Source organism: Rissa tridactyla, chromosome 2 (genome assembly GCF_028500815.1).
Source record: "Rissa tridactyla isolate bRisTri1 chromosome 2, bRisTri1.patW.cur.20221130, whole genome shotgun sequence".
NCBI classification, from domain to species: domain Eukaryota; kingdom Metazoa; phylum Chordata; class Aves; order Charadriiformes; family Laridae; genus Rissa; species Rissa tridactyla.
This window is the reverse complement of record NC_071467.1, coordinates 41,431,788-41,454,828: the sequence shown is the minus strand read 5'-3', so window position 1 is coordinate 41,454,828 and position 23,041 is coordinate 41,431,788. Positions and strand designations below refer to the sequence as shown.

At 38.1% G+C, this 23,041-nt stretch overlaps 1 protein-coding gene across 2 annotated transcripts in view; it reads right to left on the bottom strand.

The window, feature by feature from the left end:
* The window catches only part of TOX (thymocyte selection associated high mobility group box), a 220,653-nt gene that overhangs the window by 148,578 nt on the left and 49,034 nt on the right, over positions 1–23,041 (bottom strand). The window lies entirely within an intron of this gene.

Below are 23,041 nucleotides of genomic sequence, written 5' to 3'. Positions count from 1 at the left end.
CTCATAGAATAAAAATTAAGTATATATGTATATACGTATGAAACACTTCTAAGTGTATAAGCAGGTGCTTATTGTTAAGCAAGTGCTTAAAACATCTCTATTCAAGAAAGCACTTATGGATATTAAATACTGCATATTATGTATACTATGTAAGGCTTTCCTGAATAATGATAAATCAAGCACATCTCAAAATTAAGTATCTGCTTTCCTCTATTTCTGAACCGATGTGGCGTTTTTTCTCAATAATGAAAGGATTATGCACATTTTAAAGTATAATGCAGAACATGGCTCTTAAAACCTTATGATGGAGTGGTTGCAGAAGATGTTCTACAAATGTAACACTCGAACCTGACAAGAAAATTACGCAACCATGACTACATTTGGAGGCACCAACTCAGATTAACCGCATGCTCTCCACACACACCAATGCCTGTAGATACTGGCAGCTATCTATACAAATGAACTTCAGCAGTCAGATTGAAAGTGGGTGTTTTAAGCCTATTTTTGTCACAACGAACGTTAGGTACCTGGCCTCCCTTGCACCACTGGCTCCACCCCAGCTCTTCTACAAATGTACGTCTTTCTTTAGCAAGGTAAATGGGAATCGGGACACCTTGGCTCCTAATCTCACTGTCTGAATAAGTGTGTGAAATTAGGCAAGACTGACAGCAAGAAATAATTTCCAACTGACCTCTGAAATTGTTACTCAGCTCCTGGGGATGGAAGGAGGAAGAGGGAAGAAAGGACAAGGGACTTTCCTCCGTCCCTGCTTAAGCTGTGTACAGAAAAAAAAAAATAAAACAAAAAATCCCCAAGACAAATTAGGCCAAAGATGGACTGCCCAGAAAAAAGGTGACTCTGCACTTAGAAGCAGAGGACTTGGGGCCTAGGTCCCACTCTCCCACCTCTTTATGTACTTTATCCACCACCTCTCGCATTCTAGAATACCTGAGGAATTCCAAGCACCAGTGAAAATCTGTGTTTTATGTGATGTCCTTTCCTTCTCCACATTTGTCAGCAAATAGATGTTTGTTTTAGGGGAAAAAAAAATCAAGTTTTTAACTGAAGTCAGCCCCCCCTCCTCCCGCCCCTGGGTGATTATTACACTTCTCGGGCGGTTAAATTCATGCATCCTTTAGTTTCATGCCTTGTAATACTTCCTGAGGCATGCAACAATCACCCAGAAAGACTCTGCTAGCTGCGCTTTCTTATTTGGTTGCAATCTTTGTGTGAAATGTTGGCCTCTGTAAAGTCAGCAGAAGTTTTGCTCTCAACTAAAACGGGGCAGGGCTTCACACTTCATGTTTCTAAAATACTCCCTGTTTTCAGTTCCTTTTGTATTTCTATTTTATACTACTATTGCTAAAATTGCAAACTGTGATAACCAATGATGTAAAGTATTTTGTAAGATCAAAATTTCAATATTAAATCACAAGCTAAGGAACAAAAATAAAAATTTCTATTTTCTGCCATGCACACTACAAAGTGTAATTTAGAAAATGATCAAATCTCAATTAACATGATACTTTTTGGCCTTCATTAGGCAAAGGCAAGTGTCTTTGTATTTTCCCATCCCTAAAAGAATCTATTTCTTCTCCAGTGTTCAACTGAAGTTATAGTTGAGATCTTTTGATAGTACCAAAAAGGAAGTTCTTTTAACCACAGCTCAATAATAGGTGAATGGAAAAACAGTTGGTTTCCTTCTGCTTCAACTGTTTACCTTGATCTGTTTTAAGCAAAGACAAGAGAGAGAGGCTGTATATATTCTTCATTACATAACAACCACAAGTTAAACCAAAAAAAAAACCCAAACTGTAAAATACTGTTTTGTTCTCATGATTAAACATCTACAGTTCTGATTTTTCTAAGTAATGCTGCTTGCACCTCAAAACAAGAGACTGAAGAGCTTTAACTTAGCATCTAAAAGCAACGTTAAAGGACTACATAGCCATAAAGTGTAGACCTAATGTAAAATCACTGTAAACAAACAAACAAACAAAACTGAGGAGAGTTATAAATTATTCTGGCAGCAACAAAGAGAAATTAAAAATTACAGTTATGTGTCGGTGAAAGAAAATTTGACATGATTTGGTAGGACCGAAACCTGGCATGACAATTCACGTGGCTGAAACTTAGCAGTAAAACCTAAATAGGAAAAACAGCCAGGAGGAGCAAGAATGTAGGACTCCACATTAAAGGTATCATTTACATACTTAAGACTTACAGGCTAATTTAGGATAGTTGTATCTGATTGACAACACTATCAGGTCTTCTCTAGCTGCCAACACAGATGAGAAAATAAAAGGAGCAGGCCGCAAAAAATTTAGAAATTCATGTAAATATGTAGAAAATCACACAGGTTTCTGAAGACATAAGCTGGTAGACTTCTGATGCTACTGATAAATTATTTTTGAAATGTCTGAAAGTGACAGATCTATTCCCAACATAAAAAGTAAACCAAGCAGCTTAAAATCATTCTGTACTAGATCTCAGTGTGACAGATAAAAATAACTTGATCATTGCCTAAAACTGGCGATTGCCTACGTTAGAGCGTTCACAAATGAACTTCAATCACAATGCGCAAGAAGTATGACGTATATTTTTTTCTCTGTAAAAAGTCAGTGTTCCCAAATAATTTTAAAGACACAAGCAAAACAGAGCAAAGTAGATATTTTAATGCAAAAGAATATTGAAAATCAGACTATTAAAACCACACAATCCTTCAGTCATGAAAGAAAGATATTTTTTTTTGTGAAAAAACATCAGAGCTGAGAGGAAAAGTAGTTAGAGCGATTTTTTCTTTCATATATGGCAAAAGTGAAAATGTGGAAGCCTACAGAAATAAATTCAAATCAGCAGTTTAGAAATGCAGACCATTGATTACAGAAGCCAGCAGTTTGAAGAAAAAAGTCTTTTCTGGTATGGTTAAATAGAGTCATAAACCACTGAAATCCGGGCAATGGCACAGCTCTGGTCCCAAAAGTTGATAATGAGATTATCAGTTGTGATACAGAAGATAGGTGAAACTAATACATATTTGAGAAAGCGATGTATTTATCATTTGTTGTGACATCCAAACACTTGTGATTTCCTTTGTAACTATGTATGTTACTAAACATAAAGTGAAGTAAAACACATTAAATTAGCTGGATCAGAGAGCTTGTACCCAAGGGTTCAGAACAGATTGGCTCAGGAGATCTTGGGGCCCTTCCATGACTTATTTTTCATCTAAGTTTTGAAACACTGGAGAAGTTCCAGTGGACTGGGAACAAAAAACATAATATATCAATATTTCAGAAGCCTAACTAGGATAAGATCAGACAAGACTCTCCTTAGCCTGAATCTTAAAATCATCAGAAGCCTGTTAAATCACAGAATCATAGAATGGTTTAGGTTGGAAGGGACCTTAAAGATCATCTAGTTCTGATGCAATAATAAATACTAAAAGGGCAAGGTAACTAATTTTTTAGAAAAAAGGTCTTCCCCAAAAATCTTATTGTTTTCATGACATCACAAGCCTAACTAGCAAAGACTGAATTGACACAATACAGTTATATTTCTTCTATCCTTTAGATTTCGGTCCACATTTTTTTAAATAGTGTGCAAACTCAGTATAACCCATACTACACAGCAAAACCCTACTAACTGACAAATCGCTAAAAAAAAATTGCAAAGGGGGAAATATCATTCAGAGAAATGCTTCGAGGCATGACGTTCTCAACCCGATGCTATGCAGTATCTCTATCACTCACCCAGTAAAATTTGGAGGAAATGTAAAGAGCTGATGAAGTTTTAAATAGCAAATGTGGAAGATGAGGTATAGAAAAGCATCTGGCAAGTGTACTCATTTGAACTGCATTTGAATACAGTTTTGTATATGCCTCTTTTACAAATGAACGATGGCAGGCTGGAAAACAATCGTGAGGTAAAGTCACCTGAACATGAACTGCCAGAGTAATGAAGGTAAGAACCAAGTAGGCAAGAGCATGGGAACGCCCTACTATAAATGAGGGAGTAAAGCATGCTAGCAGCTCTGCAACAGGTCACCAGTAAGACCAGTACTGGAATGTCATGTCCAATTCTGACATGTCTACACTTCAAGTAATATCCTGAAGCATTAAGAAACAATCATGGGCCAAAGAAATGATTCAGAGTGTCAGACTACGTAAATCCCATTTTCAATGATTTACTGAAAGTAAGGTTATGAGATGCTTTCAACACAAATTGCAAATATCCATTCAAGGAGAGAAATCTGTGCTACTGAGGAGTTCTTTATCAATAAATAAACACAGAAAGAGCAAAACTTTAAAATTTGGAACAGGTAATTCATGCCAAACAGAACGCACACGTAACTGATTGAGAATAATATCCCATGGAAGCAACTTACATAGGAACATGAAGTATTTTCTGTAAATACAATCTTTAAATTAAGACTATATGAACAAAACAGAAGTTCTGATGCAGAAGTTTCTCAGCGTGATTGATTTCTTGGCCTCTGTGTGCACATGAGTTCAGTCTATGTATGAGAACAGCACCTTATAATTCTAAAAATCTATGCCTAAACCACGGGTTTTTATTAAAGTTACCAACAAAAGCCGATCTGTTATCCAGGATGATATGTAGCAGCTCATCTGTACTGCTGAGTGTAACAAATACAAGACGACAGGAGTTTTGTCAGACAGACAAAAACTTAGCGAGGGTTAGAAAGCCAAGTGTTAAAAGTTGCAATTTGCATCCTTGGAGACTGCTCATAAAAGCCCTGCTAATGTCTAGCAGTGGGTCATCTAAAAAGCTCTAACATCTGCCTTTCCCCTGCGAGCATGTGTAGGGGGGAAATCAGTGAGTCTAGTAAGAGCCTGATTTAAACACCTGTGTTATCATAGAGGGGATAAATATATGACTGCTCATAATACCCCAGTCCTTTAGCTGTTTGCTCATAAATAACGGCAATGCAGGTCTCAAATGATCTCCAACCTCTTTCGCTGATGCAGAACTAAGTACATATAGACAGTTCCCAACTGATTACCACCAAACCTATTTGTAAAGAAAAAGCCCTCCAATGAGGGACTTTCTAGAATATCCCTATGTATCCTGTTCCAGAATTTCATCTCTATGCCTTTTACAAGCTGAGAGTGGCTATTATCTCTCATCTTCATGAGATAATATTCATTCTTGTTGCCTTTTTTTCTGGATTATGCCCAGTTTATCTTCATCTTTCCCAGAAGTACTCCAGCTCCGTATGGATGAGCGCTAACCGGAGTTGCATAGTATTTGATGAGAAACATCTTAAGAGTTACAGAAACATGTGGAGTTTTGAATCCTCAAAAGAAACTTAACATTTCCTGAAGTCTGCTAGCACTGGATACCTAATAAGTTGAAACTCAAGGGTATATGAAGTTTGGCCTCAAGAAGTAGTAAAAAAATTCCTTTTGAGGTCAAGTCCCAGGACCCCATCTGGTCTCAGGAAAGACCAGAGTGCAAAGACGCAATTTATCTGTAGAGCGGTTGGCTAAATTGATTCAGCTGTTGAGTTGAGCTAATAGCAGCTTACACTATAAAGCATACGATGCACGCTAAACTCACCACACATCTCCAAAAGGTTTGACAAGGCTGGTTCACAAGGTCCTCTGTTCATTAAAACTTTAAGGAAAAATACATGCAGGACAATTACAAGGCCAATATTGGGAACAGCCTTCTACATAGGTACATGAGATAAAACAGTCTTTAAAGAAGGTAATTGCCACGCTGTCACTGTGAGCAGGCAAAAATCAGAGAAAGTGTCCAGTTAGCATGCTTGAGAAACAAAAGGTTTAGCCCCAGACAACTGATGGATCTAATGTTAATTGTTTTGCTTTGTGCAGGCAATAAATAAATAATAAATCAGAGTCTTGCATGGACTGAGTAACTGTCAATTGCCTCCTAAGACAAACGCTGCATAACTACAGAAGAAAAAATGAAAATCAATGCCTCTGCACAATCCAGAGATGGATTCGATACCTGGCATCCCCATCCACCATTCAAATGACATCAGGAAAAGGCAGTCTCTTCTGAGAACAATTTCACAGTGGTTAGGCCTAAGAAAGCCAATGATTTACTCTGCACTTCTGGAAGTAAGAATGAGTATAATTTTAGGCACCAGGGAACTTATGTTGAAAAGTGCGTTGAAAAGTGTTTTGAAAATGGCAGCACGGTTGAGCTGGGTCCCAGCTTTGGACACGGGTCTGAAGCGTTAGAGGGAGGACATAATGCATCCATCCTACCCTGAAACACTGGGGTGAAAATGCTTAAAAAATGTTGTTTTACACCACAGATGTCGAAGAACTTGGTATTAGGGAAACCCCTGTGCACATATGTGAAGAACATATTATTGCACCGCTCCAGTTTACCCAATTTATGTTGCTCCTCTAGCATATTTTTATTTGTGAGACCACAAACATAACTTCCTACTAGACCTAAAACCATTCTAGACTTTAAGCACTGCAATATCTCAAACTGTTCCAATTTCCTTCAAATTCTGAAATAAAAAACAAACCAGCTTTAATATTTATGTTTTCAAAAGGATGATGATGACTTTGGAGTTTTCAGTTAAGGAGCTACCTTGAGACTGTTTCAACAGCAAGGGAAAACAGTAAGTTGCACAATCTTGACCTTTTAAAATGTTCTCTAATATATCATGTAAAAAAAAAGTACAGTATTAAATAAGAAATTTGTTAGCCTTCAGCACAGAGGCAGGTTTATTAGCAAACAACTAAGTGGAACAAAAAATCTATAACCCTGATCTTATTGAAATAATTACAGAATCTTTAATGTCCCAGTAGGCATATACAGAGAATAAGATGGAGCACACAGAAAGAGCACAGTAATGAAAACAGACAGAAATAGGCCATTCATCCTACCTTTTACTTAGTGCATACAAACCACTGTCAAAAGTATAAGACAACACAAAAATGATTACTGACCAAAAAACAGTCAAAATTTCTTTTGTAGTACTAAATCTTAGGAATGTGTGGGACAAAATTAAAATCAAAACTCACATTCCTGACAAGAAAGTGTTTTTTTCATTTATCTGCATGTATAATTGTCACTTTTTAGTAAACCTGTGTAACATTGCAAAGTCGATGTAAATCTACTTGAAGAGTACTCACTTAAAATCAGAAGAATCTCACCATTTAACTATTCTATATTTTACCTGTATTATATCCAGTACAGATTTAAAATACACATGAATATAGTTTGCAAAATTTAATCAGATGAAGAGAAAACACATAGATATATTCAGACATCACAACGAAAGCAACAGATCAGATGATCTGCCCAGCTACAGTAGGCAGAACAATATGTCCAAGTTGGCAATCCTGCAGCAACATTCTCTTTTGCATTTTCTTTAAAATTTATTTGGCCTTGACTACAAAACTTAACGGCACAGAGGGACTTCGTCACAAGCCAAAGCAAGGAGCACCATGCCGTTGTGCTTCCCTGGAGCAGACTGGAAAGCAGAATGTGACTCCTCCACCCTCTTCCCTCTGCCCCCCGGATGGGCTGAGAGTGCTGGGGTTGTTCAGCCTGCAGAATAGCAGGCCCTGGGGAGACCCTTTTGCGACCTTTCAGTACATAAAGGGGGACTGTGAGATGTAAAAAGCCTTTTTACCAGGGCCTGTAGTGACAAGACAAGGGGAAACAGCTTTAAACTGAAAGAGGGTAAATTTAGATTGGATATAAGGAAGAAATTTTTTACAATGCAGGTGCTGAGAAACTGGAGCAGATTGTCCAGAGAAGTTGTGGAGGCCCCATCTCTGGTAGTGTTCAAGGCCAGGTTCGATGGGGCTTTGCGCAGCCTGGTCTAGTGAAAGATGGCTGTGCCCATGGAAGGGGGTCGTCTTTAAAAGTCCCTTCCAAACCAAACCATTCTGTGATTCCGTGTTTCTGTGATTCCTGTAGCCCAGTAAGACGTAACTGTTCTGGGTACAGCCAGCAGCAACTTCTCTGGAACACAGACCCAAGATCTCAGACTCTTCTTGCTCCTCCCTTTAACCTGAACATGGAGGGGGCGTAGGAGCTTTGTAAAAGCTGCTTGCCACATGCTGCAAAATATGCACTGAGCTTTTGGTCTAAAGAACAGGAAGCCACCTTCCTCATCCTTCCTTTCTTCCAGGAAAAACAAGACACTATGCAACTCTAAAATGAACTAGTTATTTCCTCTTTTCTGCCTCCCCCTGTATGTGCTAAAATTAGCTTTGTGATCTTCTTTTTAATCAAACAACCGCAACAATGCTTTGACATTAACCTATGATGAGCCTTCTTCACCCACACAAGGAAATCCGTGAAATGTGTTTTACTAAAGTGAATGGGATAAAGGTAAGTTATGTTTCTAAACTGACTGCCTGCTGTGGGTAGCTACTGAAAGCTACTGAAAGCAACTCCCAGTTTACAGAACTAAGATTCCCGGATGGCATTATAAGAGAAATATCTCCCAACAGATAGGGAGAGTAATTACTGTTGTGGGGGAAAGGCTAAATTACATAGAACGCTTCACAGCATAATGCAGTTGTAAAAGCACTTCAGAAACAATCCAGTCTTTGATTTACAACTTCCAAGTTTCATGCAAAGTGCTATCCGTTCCCTTCTTTCCCCCCAGTTGAGAGAAATTGCTAACAATCTATCTCACACATATCTGACGACCAAGAAATATTTTCAGGACAGTTGCCTTTTCACAGGGGGAAAGGAAGTAAGTCACATTCTTGTCACAGTGGGAATAAAGAAATTTTCATTGTGACATAAGTTTGCAAAGGAAAGGGCTTCATTATGCTCTCCTAATTCTACCAGGCCGAGATAACAAACATCCCAGATATATTTTTCAATTGTTTCTCCGCACAGTAAATAAAGCTGCAGCTCCTTAAGGAGGTGTCTGTCTGTCTATGCCAAATGCCAGTTTCCAGTTCCAGCCCTGCTTGCTTTAATATTTTTAACCATTTAGACTTCAGGTTTTCTTTAAAATATGGAAAGTACTTTACTTTTCAAAATAATTTCAACTTCCTCTACGTATTGCAAGTTTCAGTAATAACACTTACTGCCGTCTATAGATTAAGAATCATTACCTTATACTAAAAGAGAGGGGTTTTTAAGATCGTTATGAACAGGACTAGTGTTCTAGAGGCTCATATCCTCCTGTTCCAGGAGCTACTGCACTTCCTGTGAGCTACCAGAGTCATAACTACTTCTCTCATCCTTGTGTACCTGCTGGCCAGCTTGCCATTTTTCTGTGGCTCCTTTAACCTGCTCTGGCTGCGCAGCAGCGTTCCAAGGAAGGTATACATCCAACTTTGCTTCTGCAGGGCATGAACTGCCCCTCCCTGTAGGGAAGAAATGAGGTAACCGAGTCACACTACACCTTGGCAGGGAAAAGGGAGGGGGAGAGGTGGTTTTGCTGTTTATTGTGAAATGACAAAGAAAAATTAGCATAAGTTACTTATTTGGAGATGATACGAAAATGCCGAATGGGAAATGAACATTATATTTAACCTACGTACATGACATCGTAAAATTAACTTTTCTTTATTTATAGTGATATTGAAAATCTTAATGTTCTCTGCAGATGTCTTTAAATTCATGTTAGTGATGGGAACAAGTTTTCACTATAAAATTCTCTGGTATATTCAGAACCCTTTAGCAGAAATTAAATGCTTGTATTACATACTATAATTAGAATATAGTATGTATTTGCTTCAAGGATGGTGACTTCATGCATTCTGAAGTTTCTTACTACTTACTAACATTATTTTCAAGGTATATTATTCCCTTCTTTTGACTGTAAGGGCACAAACCAGAACAAACACATAGTGAAATGCTTGAAATTCATTATGCAGCTTCTCAACTGCTCACAATATTCCTATTAAAAATGCATAACAGTGTTCTTACAAAGGGTCAACATTGTGCACTTTGATTTAACAAAGAAAATGGTTTGCTGAATGTTTTAGACATTTCTCTGTGCTGCATAAGGGTAACAGAATTTCTGCTCTTCTCCTTCATCAAAAATTAGGGATTTTTTTTTCTACGTGGAAGACGGTCCAGTCTCCAGATATGCATTAGCAACAAGGCAAATATTTACATGTTATTATAGGCTTAGCTTGCTGTAGTCAGGGAGGTTCTGTTCAAACCTGATGGGGAATGACCATCTGCCAGGGAACAGGATTTTGAAGTGGTGGTGAGTGCTCCACAGAAGCACGGAATGAACCCACACCTGGTTCCCATACCACACTACCTCTCCAGACACAACTACTCACTCTGTAGGCTGCACCGTCCATCTCTGGAAGCACCAGGAAGGACGGTTTGCTTGGTCCTTGGCCATGTCTACCCTTTCCTACTTTCCACCACCGGATGCCTTGCACTTGGCAGGATGTAGGCCTAAAACAGTGTGCTCTAAAGTCAGTGTCACTCAAGTAATCATATACAGTTTACTAAGTTTCAGTTAAGCCATCTCCCGCACATAGAAACCATAGGTCTCTTAAGATAGAAGAACCTCAGAAGAATCACCAGCCAAAATAAATTGCTATAAAAGGTGACTTTGTCCCAACAGAGACTGGGACTTATAATGGATAATTTTTATTGAGTCAAACTTTGAGGTATTCTAACACACCTTCACTAGCAGTATCTTTGCATAAGAACAGTACAATGCCCCTTTACACATAACTCTTCTTGTAGTAAAACACCACAGAAAACTATTACAGGTCATAAACCATCATCCAAGACTAAACAGAGCAGGCAAAAGTTAGTGCAGAGACCTTTATCCTCTTAAGGTTTCCCTGATTTGTCTATGATCTGTTTACTTTCATTTTGTCATTTAACATTGTGTTTGAAAGAGCAAATACAATGAAGACACAAGCCACTCAACACAGAAAGTGTAGGTGAAGCCTGAACCTCCACCTCAAGCTACTCCAGAATTAGGCTGGAGGGCTGCCACACGCAGTACCGCCTAGCTGGAGCTCACTAAGATGACAGATTCCAGCTCAGATTCTCTTCCTTCAGACAGTAAGCAGCGATATGCCTGGAGCCGCCTCTTGTGCCATCTGGGCACCCATGGGTCTTCTCTGGGGCAGCCTGGTGCTCCCTGTGCCTACCCTGTCTCTCCTTCGCTTGCTGAACCAGGATGGGCAAAACAATGGTGTTTGCATGGCAGAGCCAAGGGCTGAATCCCAGAGACTTCATGCAGCCCACAGTGTTTTTAGGGCAAGCTAGGTCAGGTCAAGAATCAGCAACTGACACCCAGACATTCCCCCCCAGCCTAGGCTGTGGTCTTCATTACCGAACTCTTCAGACCAGAGTCTTGGCCAGAGTGCACAATGACTCCTTCCCGTGCGACCGCAGCGTGCGAGACAAAGGCTGAGCTCCCCAAACTTGCTCCGAGATGCAGTTGGGACCAGCCTCAGCACACATGCACTTCTGGGAGTTTGGAAGTGTTTACAGATTCTCCCAGTTGAGACACCGTCTTTGAGGATCAGGTTCCTAGCCATCAAACACGGAAGGGGAAAACAGCCAATTATCTTGTATTACTTTGGCTCCCAGTACGTGCTAAATCAGTCATAAGATCATCCGCAGCCTGTTCTGAGATTTGACAGCTACTACACACTTTCAAGTTGATTGCTACCAATTTGGAGCCTCTCAGAAACAAACATGGACATCCTGCAGATAGAGAGATTCACACATTTGGTGGAAGTGCCTTCAAAGCTGAAGTTTGAAAAGAAAGTGCTAGTATTAAAACGCTATAAAAAGATACTATGGAATAAAAAAAAAACCCTAGAAATATTGTTTGACAAATTATAGCTCAAATTCTGAAAGAAAAAAGTTGCTGCAGGTATGTAAGCCTATACGTAAATAAATGTGTGTATATATGTGTATATATACAATATGAATGACAGATTGGAACATCTGATCTACATACCAAAAGATTTTGAGCAGATTGTTAATTTATTTTAAACTGCATAGTAACACTTCTAAAATACACTAATCACAACAGTGTAAATACTCTTTAAGACTGGTGTAACATACATATTTAGCTGATTTCATGTTTTCTGGGATTAAAAATGCAGATATCAAAACTTTTTTTATACTCTGATGTGTTATCATCCGTGAAAAAATTAGAATGGCATCAGGAGATTCAAGTGTGCTTAGGAATTTTTTTTCCTATATGTATTCTTGAAATATGAGGCATTTACATTGCATTGTCCAAACGACATGTTATCCCTATATCAATTCTAGATAATATTTTAATGATTGAATTGGCAACTGTGCTTTCCTTGCAATTCTATATGGCAGGAAAAAGATAGTGAGAAAAGAGATTTTGAGGATAAATAGCTTGATCATGGTTAAGGACTTTGCTACACAACCCTGGTTTAAAATTACAGCAACACCCCATGGGCTTATTTTGTTGGCAGGAAATATATGTCAAGGATCAGTTCATTTAAGTCCAGTGTAAAGCCTTTGCTTCGAGTTTTAGCCTTATTTAAACTTGAAACACCACTCTAAATGTTGGGGTAATTTAAAAAGCATTGCTTAATTCTAAACAAATTCAGTCCACTTGCTCCTGGTAAAAGCTCCACTTCTTCCTGAAGATGCCTTTTTGAGACATGTGATGATTTATTAATTTCCAGATACTGAAACACACATGTAGACCCTCACCCTCATCTTTGATACCATATGCTCTTTCCTCTAAGGCTTTGCAGGCTAGGTCTCCACTCTGCTGCTTAAAAATAATCTGAGAAAAACTTCTCTGAGAGCTGGAACCTCATGACACAAGTGTCTAAATTGGTACTTGCACAGATTTCAGAACAGAGATCCAAATACGAAAATGCACATGCGCGCACACACACACACACACTTCTTAAGTTTCATAACGGAGAATAGCTTATGTGTAGCTCCAAAACAAATTCAACAATCAACAGTCCCTCTGCTTAACACATTTCACTATTTCACTTTTTTCCTGGATTAAGTCAAGCACAATTTTTGTAGCAGTAAAAAAACCTACTAAACTGCCATTCGTTATTTCTCTATTAGCACATAGTCATTAATGACTATCTGTATTTGACAGGAGATAAGAGCTTACTGTACTAGTCAGTTACATAAAACCAATGATTAAAAATATCCTGTCTTGTCATTTGAACTCCAGAAGGAGTTAGTTTTTTGCAATCACGTTCTGAAAGAACACTAAATAGCCTAAATAGGAAAAAGCTTTCCTGGATGTTGCAGGTTCTGCCTAATTTAGATACCTGTTGCATGGATGGTAGACTTGGGAGACAAACTTGCAAGACCTTTCATCCTTTCAGATTCAGCTGGGTCTTGCCTAAGTTTCAAACAGCTCATTCACATCCAAGGTCCAAATGCGACCTGGCTACCACTGTGCCAAGAGCTTCCTCCTTGCCAGAGACATCCCTGAGAGCCACGTGAAAATATACAGGAGAAGGAGGCCCTGGAAAACCACAACTGAAAATATGAAGCCTGTCTTAACACATTTCCTTAAACTAAAAAAAGCCTGAAAGGATTAAAAGTTGAAACATTTGTTGGCAAGACAGGCTTTCAGGAAAAACTGCCATTCAATTAATGTATTTCAGTATGCCAGAAATCTTCACCTGAAGTAAAAGGCCATTCGAATGAACTATAAAACCGAAGTAGATCATTTGCTTCTATGTAACCATTGATTTGAGAAAAATATCAATAAACACTGTAAAATAAGTATTTGATTTTGAGATAATAACAATGACTATTAATTTTGTATTTAAAGAAACAATACTAATGTTCCAATTCTTTGTTTAGGGAAATATTTTGATAATCAAATTAAATAATGGTACAAATATAAAACATCATTCAATTTTCACAGCCAGGCAAATAATCCATATCAATGATTTGGAACAGTGATTCATATTCGTATGATTTCTTTAATTAGTAGAGATATTGAACATTGTCATATTTATTTCATTGGATTATTTTATATTGTTTGCAAAGATTGACTTTTTACTAAGGAAATTAGAACTATATAACAAAAAAGCCTGCTTTTAATAAAAATAAATCATCCCATTATTAATTTTTAAATGCATCTATTCTAGGCTTTAATGTTCTCAAACATACGCTTAGGAAATGTAACTGAGTACTGAAAAAGACAGGTGTACAGGTCTCAAAGTGAAACACCAAAACCTGAGTTAGCCTATTCAGTCCCAGAAATGATGAAAGCCAGGAACCCAAGAATGAGATTCAGAAAAAACAACATTTTGAGAGATTAAATCAAAATTAATCTCTCTTCAAGTCCTGTCTACAGGTCAAAAGTCCCACCCATGAATAGGCACCCATTTTTTCCACTGAGTACATTTAAGGTAATGGCGTGGCTATACCAGCTTTTTGTATCACAGCCTACAGTACAGTTTTCCGAAGTAGAAGTCATGATGTACAAAAGGAAATGGGATATGACACCCAAAATGTTCATCATAAATGCAGATGTTTAGGTTCCCTTTCCTAATGGTTACAGCCCTTAACCAGGAAGGAGCCTTGGGCTCTGGACTCAGCTCAGGAAGCGTATGTTTGCTCTGCCTAAAAAGGAATTAACAGATAAAATACATCTAGTTTGTAAACCCTTAACAGCCTTAAGTAGGATGAATTTGAGTTTTTCACTGAAATAGCCGCTTTTATGGCTACAAGCAGTACAAGAACTGAGCATCTCCCTGTGTGGGTATTTTCAGATGCTAAAGATGCAAACTGGCTGGGTGGCAATTTAGGGATTCTTAATGGAAAATTCCGTTACTTAAATCTCTCCATGACTATGGGCGTAAGCATTGCACAAAACATATTACTGAGTGGTTTTACTCTAGTAACCCCTACCAGTAAGCCAAATCTATTCAGTTACTCAAGGTGTGGTGCAAACACTGAAGAAAGTCCCTGACCTTAAGATCTACAATATATATGAAGACCGACTACAAGGAGCTGGTGTTAAGAGTCGAGGCAGAGCAAAGGGCACTAGTCAGAACCATTGATTACATAAACTAGCTGCACATATAATTCATGTATTCTTATTTATATTTATCTAGGACTGATGATCATAACAATCTGCATCAAACACAAAACTAAGCCGTGTAGAGTCCTCATATGAAAATTAATACATAGCTTTGACCATTTTCACAAACACAAAACACACTTCAGTCTCCAAATCTACCACTCCATCCTGAGGATCAGCTCTCACCAGGAAAAGGTGAGACCCGAGGACAGTTGGGTATTTCCGTACATATATAGAGAGCACAAACTCCAAGTCTGATGGACTTTGGAAAGGAAAGAGAATTTTAGTCAAATGAATAATGGCTGTAATGACAGTGTTAGCGTAATACTTCTTTAAAAGAAAACTTTGGGGTTTAACTCCAAAAAAACCAAAGTTTGGTAGGATGGATTATTATGCAAAGGCAAGATATTCCACTTTTCCCCTGTAGCTTCATAAATGATGCATTTGAGAAATGGAGTGTTTACATAACTACAATCATGCATATATTGTGCCTTTAGCAATTTCAATAATATAGACAGAAAATGGAGTTATCTTCGTTATGAACTTCATATGGACAACTTCACAAGTAGCACTGCAGTTAGATAATAAAATGAAATAAAGATATCACTTTAGGCCATATTCAAACCTTATTTCCATTTTGTAGAGATCAAGGGTATAACAGGCTCTTTGTGTGTAGACCATACAGTAACTTTGCTAACAGAACTATGCATTTTTCCCCTAGCTCAGTTACATGATCTGTGAGCTTCCATATAAAAAATGTGTTTAACTCGTCAAAGTTATTTCTTATGGCTAGTTCCCAAAGTTGAACCACATGACAATATCAAAAGATGCTTGTTATTTACTGGGCCTCTGCGCCACTAAAACCCCACAAGCCTTGGCAAGAACAGTATTTGTTAATATAAGGGTGGCAATATAAAGTAATTTGACTATACTAAACTGCATGTCAAAAAGAAATGAGTACTATACTTATCAGCCATTTTCCTGGTTATCACGTGCATTTAATATGATAAGCAAAGAGTATCTTAGTGAACCTTGAACTCTGCAGAGATGTAGATGAATTAGAGCTTTGGAGAACATGCTTTTTCCTTATCAGCATACAAATAGATAATAGCTTGGTTTTGGCAGGGATTCTTTATAGCTAAAGTACTTCCCCCTCAGGGAATCATACTGTCATTTGTTTTTATTTTCAAAATGAAAACAAATGGCATTGTAAGTCCTAAGGGTGAAAATGACTTCAGTCTACTTTTTCCCCTGCACTCCCATCTATTCATTTTTAGTTAGATGGAATATAGATATAGTTTTTTCCCCCTTTGGCTTCCATTGCCACAAAATGTATTCACTAGCTGTACAGTAATTAACAGCTCTTGACTGGAAAACTGCCAACATGTACAACGTGACACTCTTCCTTTGAACACTAACAAAGTGCATAAGTAATTTATGTTGGATTAAATATCCCTAACAGGGACCCTTAAGTAACCCAATCACTTTAAACAGGCTCCACATGTATGCTCCTGTGCAGTGAAAATGTCAGACAGTGATAACCCACTAATAGCACAGTTCTAACTATATTCCAGCCATTAGCATTTTATGACATCAATCCTCATTAAACCTGGCAAGGAAAAAGATACTAATGTTTCCCAGTTTTGCAGCCAAGGTGGAAGAGAAATGGAGAAAATGTAGACAGGTGCTGTCTCCCAAAAAGGATTAACATTTTTTAAAATGTGGTTGCAATTTTCTGTTAGTACCTTTGTTTGTATTGAAAGAAAGACAACAAAGAGGTAAGGGCTACAAGGACCTCAGTGGAATCCAGCCAAGAGTGAAAGAAAAGACTGGTATTTCAGCCATTGTGCTCCCTGCTAAAGCGCTGTGCCAACTCATCTTCCAACCCATTATATGAAATTTAATTTAACCTGCTATGCAATTAATTCAGATGTTCAGCCTATTTTTCTCATGGCAGAATCCCTCACACAATGCCTTATTTAAATATTAATCAGTCCTCTTTCAATTAGGACTAATTTGCTTCACAGGGTTTCTCTCATCTTCTGATTGCAGGAAAATGGAGGTAACTTGCAACGTTTGAGGATAATTAACATGGTATTTTTATAATACTGATACATCAAATGGGACCTTAATGAACCCCGCTGATTCCATTTAGTAAAGCATGCCTCAAAGTTATAATCAAGAGGAAAGCCATTGCCATCTGTTTAAAATACTAAGGAGCACAATTTAAACACAGAATAGTTATTTCTCTAAACTGTCTATTGCAGGGGTCTGCAAAAGTCATTTTTTTCACGGAAACTAATTGTACAGTATTCAAATTTGAACCTTTTATTACATATAAGCAAACAGTGTCTTCCTAAAATGTAGAGGGCCCTCTTAATTAAATGTTGACAACCTCAGATATAAGTAATGTTTGTTAACGTTAATTTTCCAAACATGCTGTGCAGTTGATACAGAGGCAGCGCAGGCAGATTTTACTCTGTTCTAATGAACACAGTATTTTGTGCACAGTACTTGAAGAACACACTCTTCAAAACACGCCCCCCTCCCCCCAAAAAAGAACTGTCCTCTTTGCAAAATGAAAAATAAAGGCATATGTTGTTCATTTGTTGGTTACTAAGAAAGGCAAACAAGTTAACATTTACACATGACCAGTTGCTCACAAAATGTTCCATCTGCTACAAAGAAGGTCGAAGTTCATCTTTCTTATGTTTAGAATTGCTCTACTGTTCCTAGGTAACCTGTAGTCAAAACCCATGTGACTGAGATATCAGATCCTGACTTCATCACGAAAGAAAAGTCCTTAGTGTGAAAAAACACGGAAGATCAGACTACTTGCTTCATTTTCACTCCCCTGTAAATTTTAAAAGTTCATGATTAAGTATTGACTGAGCCATAAAACTTGTGGGCTTATAAAGTCAAAAATATTAGTACACACGACCTGTTAAAGATTCGGTATTTTGCTTTTTCTTGTATAAATACACTCTCCCGAATATGTGACTACAAAAAAGGAAATGTCATCACTCTGTTAAATGTCAACAATTTACTAAAAAAGAACTTGGTACAAAACCCAAAAATTAAGTCACGGCAATTCTGAACTTCTGAAACAGCATTTCATGCAGCTCAGCTGTGTAGATTCTCATGAAACTAGTAGCATGTTTGCACCCTCATCAGCGCATTTGTTAGTAGCTGTGGGACTACTAACAAATCTCTTCTGAAATGCAGTGTGTACTTTTACGAAACTTTGTAGTAACTTAATGATTTTGAAACTTCATTGTATTTGAAACAGTCCAGGTCTTACTGGAAAAGACTTTCAATCAGGCCCAATTCAGAAATCGACTAAAATCTCAGTAGCGATCACTGGGCCTACATAAATTACAGCATTGATGAACTGCCCAAAAAAAGAAACATGGGCATTCTGTTGTTGCTGTGGGTTTTCTATCCACAAAAGTCTAGAGGGAACATCTGGGAGGACATGACTACAAGCCAAAGGAAGAATGATCAGCTTTCTAGCAATCTTTGTCTAGTAGACCCATCTCTGGAGGCCCATTTGAGCCAAAAAAAACTTGTGTTTTATGTAAATTGAACCATAGACATCCCTGGGGACTGGGCTTAACCCAGATAACTTTCTGATGTGGATACACAGAAACAAAGATATTTTAAGCAACTTTCATATGCCTACACTCAGACTTTCACTATGTGGAAACTATACTACAGCACAGATGTTTCTCTACTACCTTTGTTTCTATCTGTCTTTTTTTAAAAAGGCCGTAAACGTCTTAAAGATGACGTAAGATCTGCTGTTGATAGAAGTGATAGAGATTCTGTATGAACTCATGGACAAGTAAAGGTAGAATCTGGAAGTACGTGGAATAAATCTTGACCTAAATGTGAAAGTTTACTAAACCTAAGTAAACACTGTCCAAGCATAGGAAGGATCGTTGTTTGCAAAAATCACGAGACATTGAATTGCATTCTCCCTTGAGCACTTTGGGGTCAATTTTAGAAAGTTTCGAGTACTGCGTATCACCATCTGCTCCAATTAGACATGTGGATGTTAGTACTTTAAGGCATTTACCTTTATAGACAGGTAAGGAAGCCCTCCAGCTTGTGATCCATTTCCCCAGTAATCAAGAATTATTCAGGTTCTTTAACATTATCTTTTCATTCACCACTGCCTTTATCTGTATGAACTTTGGCAAGTTTCTTTTCAAATCCGTTTCTATTTAAGGTAACTTAAATGTAGCAAATTCTGATGTTGTCCTTTTAATAATACAAGTAATACCCTCTTAAGAAGGATATCTGATCCAAAAGGGTAAGAGACTCTTGCAGGTCACATTATCTATACATTATTGGATATACTGGATCATAGCATTTTGTTTCCTTCACTGCTAAAGGGTAAAGAATCAGAAAATACTCGTGCAGTAGAATTATAACTCGTTTAGTTGTGAAAAACTCATGATTTTAGATCTGTCTGAAAGGATGTAGTAGAGTCAGTTTATCGCCTCCACCAACCATATGTGGTAGATAGATAGCCAATAAATAATATATTGCTCTCAGTTATTTCTGAACTGAAAGATCTGTAAGTAGGATGACTACCAACTCTAACATGAATATGAAGAAGCCCCCACTTTGTATAGCTATTGCTTTCCCATTGCCTAACCAGAACTAATCCAATGTTAAGAGAGTTCTAAAATGTCACATTTTACCATAAAAAATTATCTTATCTTGGATGCAGCCTATAGTAATGGACATTAGAAGACTATTAAGTTTTGGAATGTTAACATACCCTTTTGAGTAGCATCCTATTTGTGCTATTTTTGCTTGCCCAGAGGGTGTTCCTAGGTTTCCCTGGTCCTTACAAAAGATGTTGGGGACTTAGGCAGTAATGATATGAACATACACGAGGTACTTGAGCCTCACAGGGTTAGCATGGTCATTCCTGCAAGCTTCCAGAGCTTCAATCTCTGAAACTGAGCAAAACACCGAGAACTAGGGCTAAAGTCCTTCATAATAAGCTTTGCTAGGGTCTACGGTCAGGGACAAAACATCCCAGTTAGTACACGGTTCTTGCTTCCTGAGACTTGTTATTCACATATGGGTTTCCCTGGACTATACAGACATCTAGTTTCCTAAATTGTCTCATTTAATAATTAGCAGTTATTGCTCTGCATCTATGAATGCATGTCAGCTACGATGACTGCAGTGCTCTGTTTTGGCATTATCCTTTCTGAATCTGTTTAAGATATATTGTCACTGACTATTCTGTGACTACTCTTGTAAAGAGTGAAAGATCTCTGGGTTACATCAAAGATGTAACAGACTCATAAAAGAGTTTCTTGTGCTGCTGATAGTTGACATCCAAGTGTGTCTTGTGTCATTCAGTTGGCTGTTTTCTGCCTTCATGCTTCATCTGGCACAACTCATCCCTATCTATAGAGGTATTCAGAAAAAGGAGGTGACAGGCAGCCACTACTGTGAAGAATGAAGACTGTAGTGTTTAATCAGATAGTCCATGGGGTGAGTCTATGCTTGGGTGAGATTTATTGCCGGCACTGGACACTTAGGAATCTTGCTGGGTCCATGAAACTTCATCTTTGTAGATCTATTTTTTCAGGGGGAATAATGAGAAAATTCTCACTTTGTAAAGAAATCATAAAAGCAGATCAATGAGTTGCACCCTTGAATGATATAGCTAAGGTGAATGCATTCAGCTGAAAGACTGAATAACTGACTGAGATAACTCAAGAAGAAGCCTTAGTATCCTTTGAGTATATATGCCCATTTATCAGATTTATTATCCAGATAATTTTAAAATCTTTTATTATGGTGGCTATTATCTCCAGTTCCAGACTTAACGGCTGTTCCATGAGCTCCATCTGGAACTTGCTCAGTAGTAGGATGGACTTTATACCACCCAGTTCCTACAGCTGACCTGACTCCACTTTCACTTATTAGCTGAGACCTCTCACAGAATAATATAACTGGATGTGCAGAAAGAGGTTGGCATTTATTTTAGACTAATAAAACGTCTATACCTAAACTGGAGAGCCAGATAAAAGCGGAGCATGTTTGACTTAATTTTAAACAGATTTCTGTTTTCAAGTATGCACTGCACTTTACATGTGTGCTAATACATTTAAAATGGAATAATAAATATCCCATAAACAAACAACAGCAAAACACCCACTGCAACACTAGAACAAAATTTAAAACAGGAATAAATATATCTTATTTTAATGAATTTTCAGAGCAGTTTTGAATTTTAAAAGCACTCTTTTTACCAAAACACACATTTACCAAAATGTGCATACTGGCTACTGTGTGACTATTCCAAAAGCAATAGCATTGTGGGTTAGATTCCAGCCCATATTCGTATATTTATACCTCTTCTGTCCTGTGCTGAACTTGTTTTGGGATCTATGACACCTGTGTGAGTAAGTCCTAGAGTTTACACAACACTGCTTTGTTTTGGTACTGTATTATACTACTTCCTGCTCCCTTTCCTAAGACCACATAAATTTTGTAAATAAACGCTACCTCTTCCAAGAGGGGAGAGTTTTCCATTTTTTTTTCTATTTTCTATGACTCAGTTGCTAACAGCACAGCATTAGCAAACAATTCTTTATACCGTAAGGAAATATGTAAGTAGCATGTTGGGAAAATAAAACAGATTTAATTATTTCAGTGCAAATTTCGAAGGGATTATAAAAGAAGTGAGTTGAACATATTACAAATACCACGGCAGAGTCTTAAACTACAGAATGCAAAAATCCTTTATTTTTACATAACGCTTATCAAAAAAGATGGACTGCAGCCATCAACACTGCCAGAACTGTCAATAATTAACAGATTTGAAAATATAAGTAGCTTCTGCCAATCACACACATTTGGCAAAGGTGGCAGCCACACATTTGGCAGTTGCGTGTTACCTGGCTACTACATCTTCACTCAGTGCTCCACTTTGGCCAGAAAAGGTAGCTTTGAACTCTGCTAATGCCATGGATGAAGGGCAAGTCAGAGCATCCAGATGAGCAGGACAACGTGCATTCCTGTCAAAAGTTTCAGAGGACTTCTTATACCACCTCCTTTCCTTCCCTCGATTACACTGATATTGCTGTCACCACACTGGTGGGGATGTGGACGACAAATGAGAACATTCCCTTTTGGGAAAGAAAAACACAGACAATTTCCTTAACTAAATATTTGTGAGCCCACTGCTTCTTCCCCATAAATGGAGACTAACCAATATTTCATCAATCTGCCCACGCAAAGTGTGGCCAACTCTCCAGTTAGACATTGCCTCAGTTTGAAAACCTCTGAAAGAAACGTGTGCCATCTCTGAAATACAAGGCAAAAGCTCAAACAACAACATGAAGTCAAAGCAGCTACCGAATTCTATTACTTTGAGCCTGCAGTTTCATTTCTGAATTTCAGAAGAGAGAGAAGTTCAATCAGAAAAAAAATTGCTCTATCTCCAGTGTCAGAATTATAAAAGCAGACTGAAAATAATGTATACTCCATTTCCCAGAGGGATGTGAAGGGGGTCTACAAGGCCTATAGCTTCCACTGGGAGAGTAACGTAGCTGTGGGGGTTGAACAAGCTGCCCTGTTGCGATCCTGGGACACGCTCCCCAGTCCTGGATCTGCCAGACTGATGCACAGAGGTGACCTGGGCTAGTGAAGAAGCCAGCAAGAGAGCCATTGTCAGATCCCTGGGGATGAGACCTGAACAGCCACGATCTCCATGTCCCACACCTCGTCAAAGTGCACTCTCATTACAAAAGGTAAAAGGTACCACTCTATGTCCTTTTTCACCATACTCTTGTCTCAATTTACAGTGGGTGAATCACTCTAATTAACACCTTTTTTTTTTTCTTCATATTTACACATATCATGTAGCTGGACAACAGAAATAATACTTAGAAAGCATTACTGGAGATTCAGTTTTATAACCTGAAGAAGAAAAGCACTCACTTTGCATCTGCAACTACGCTGATAGAAATTATT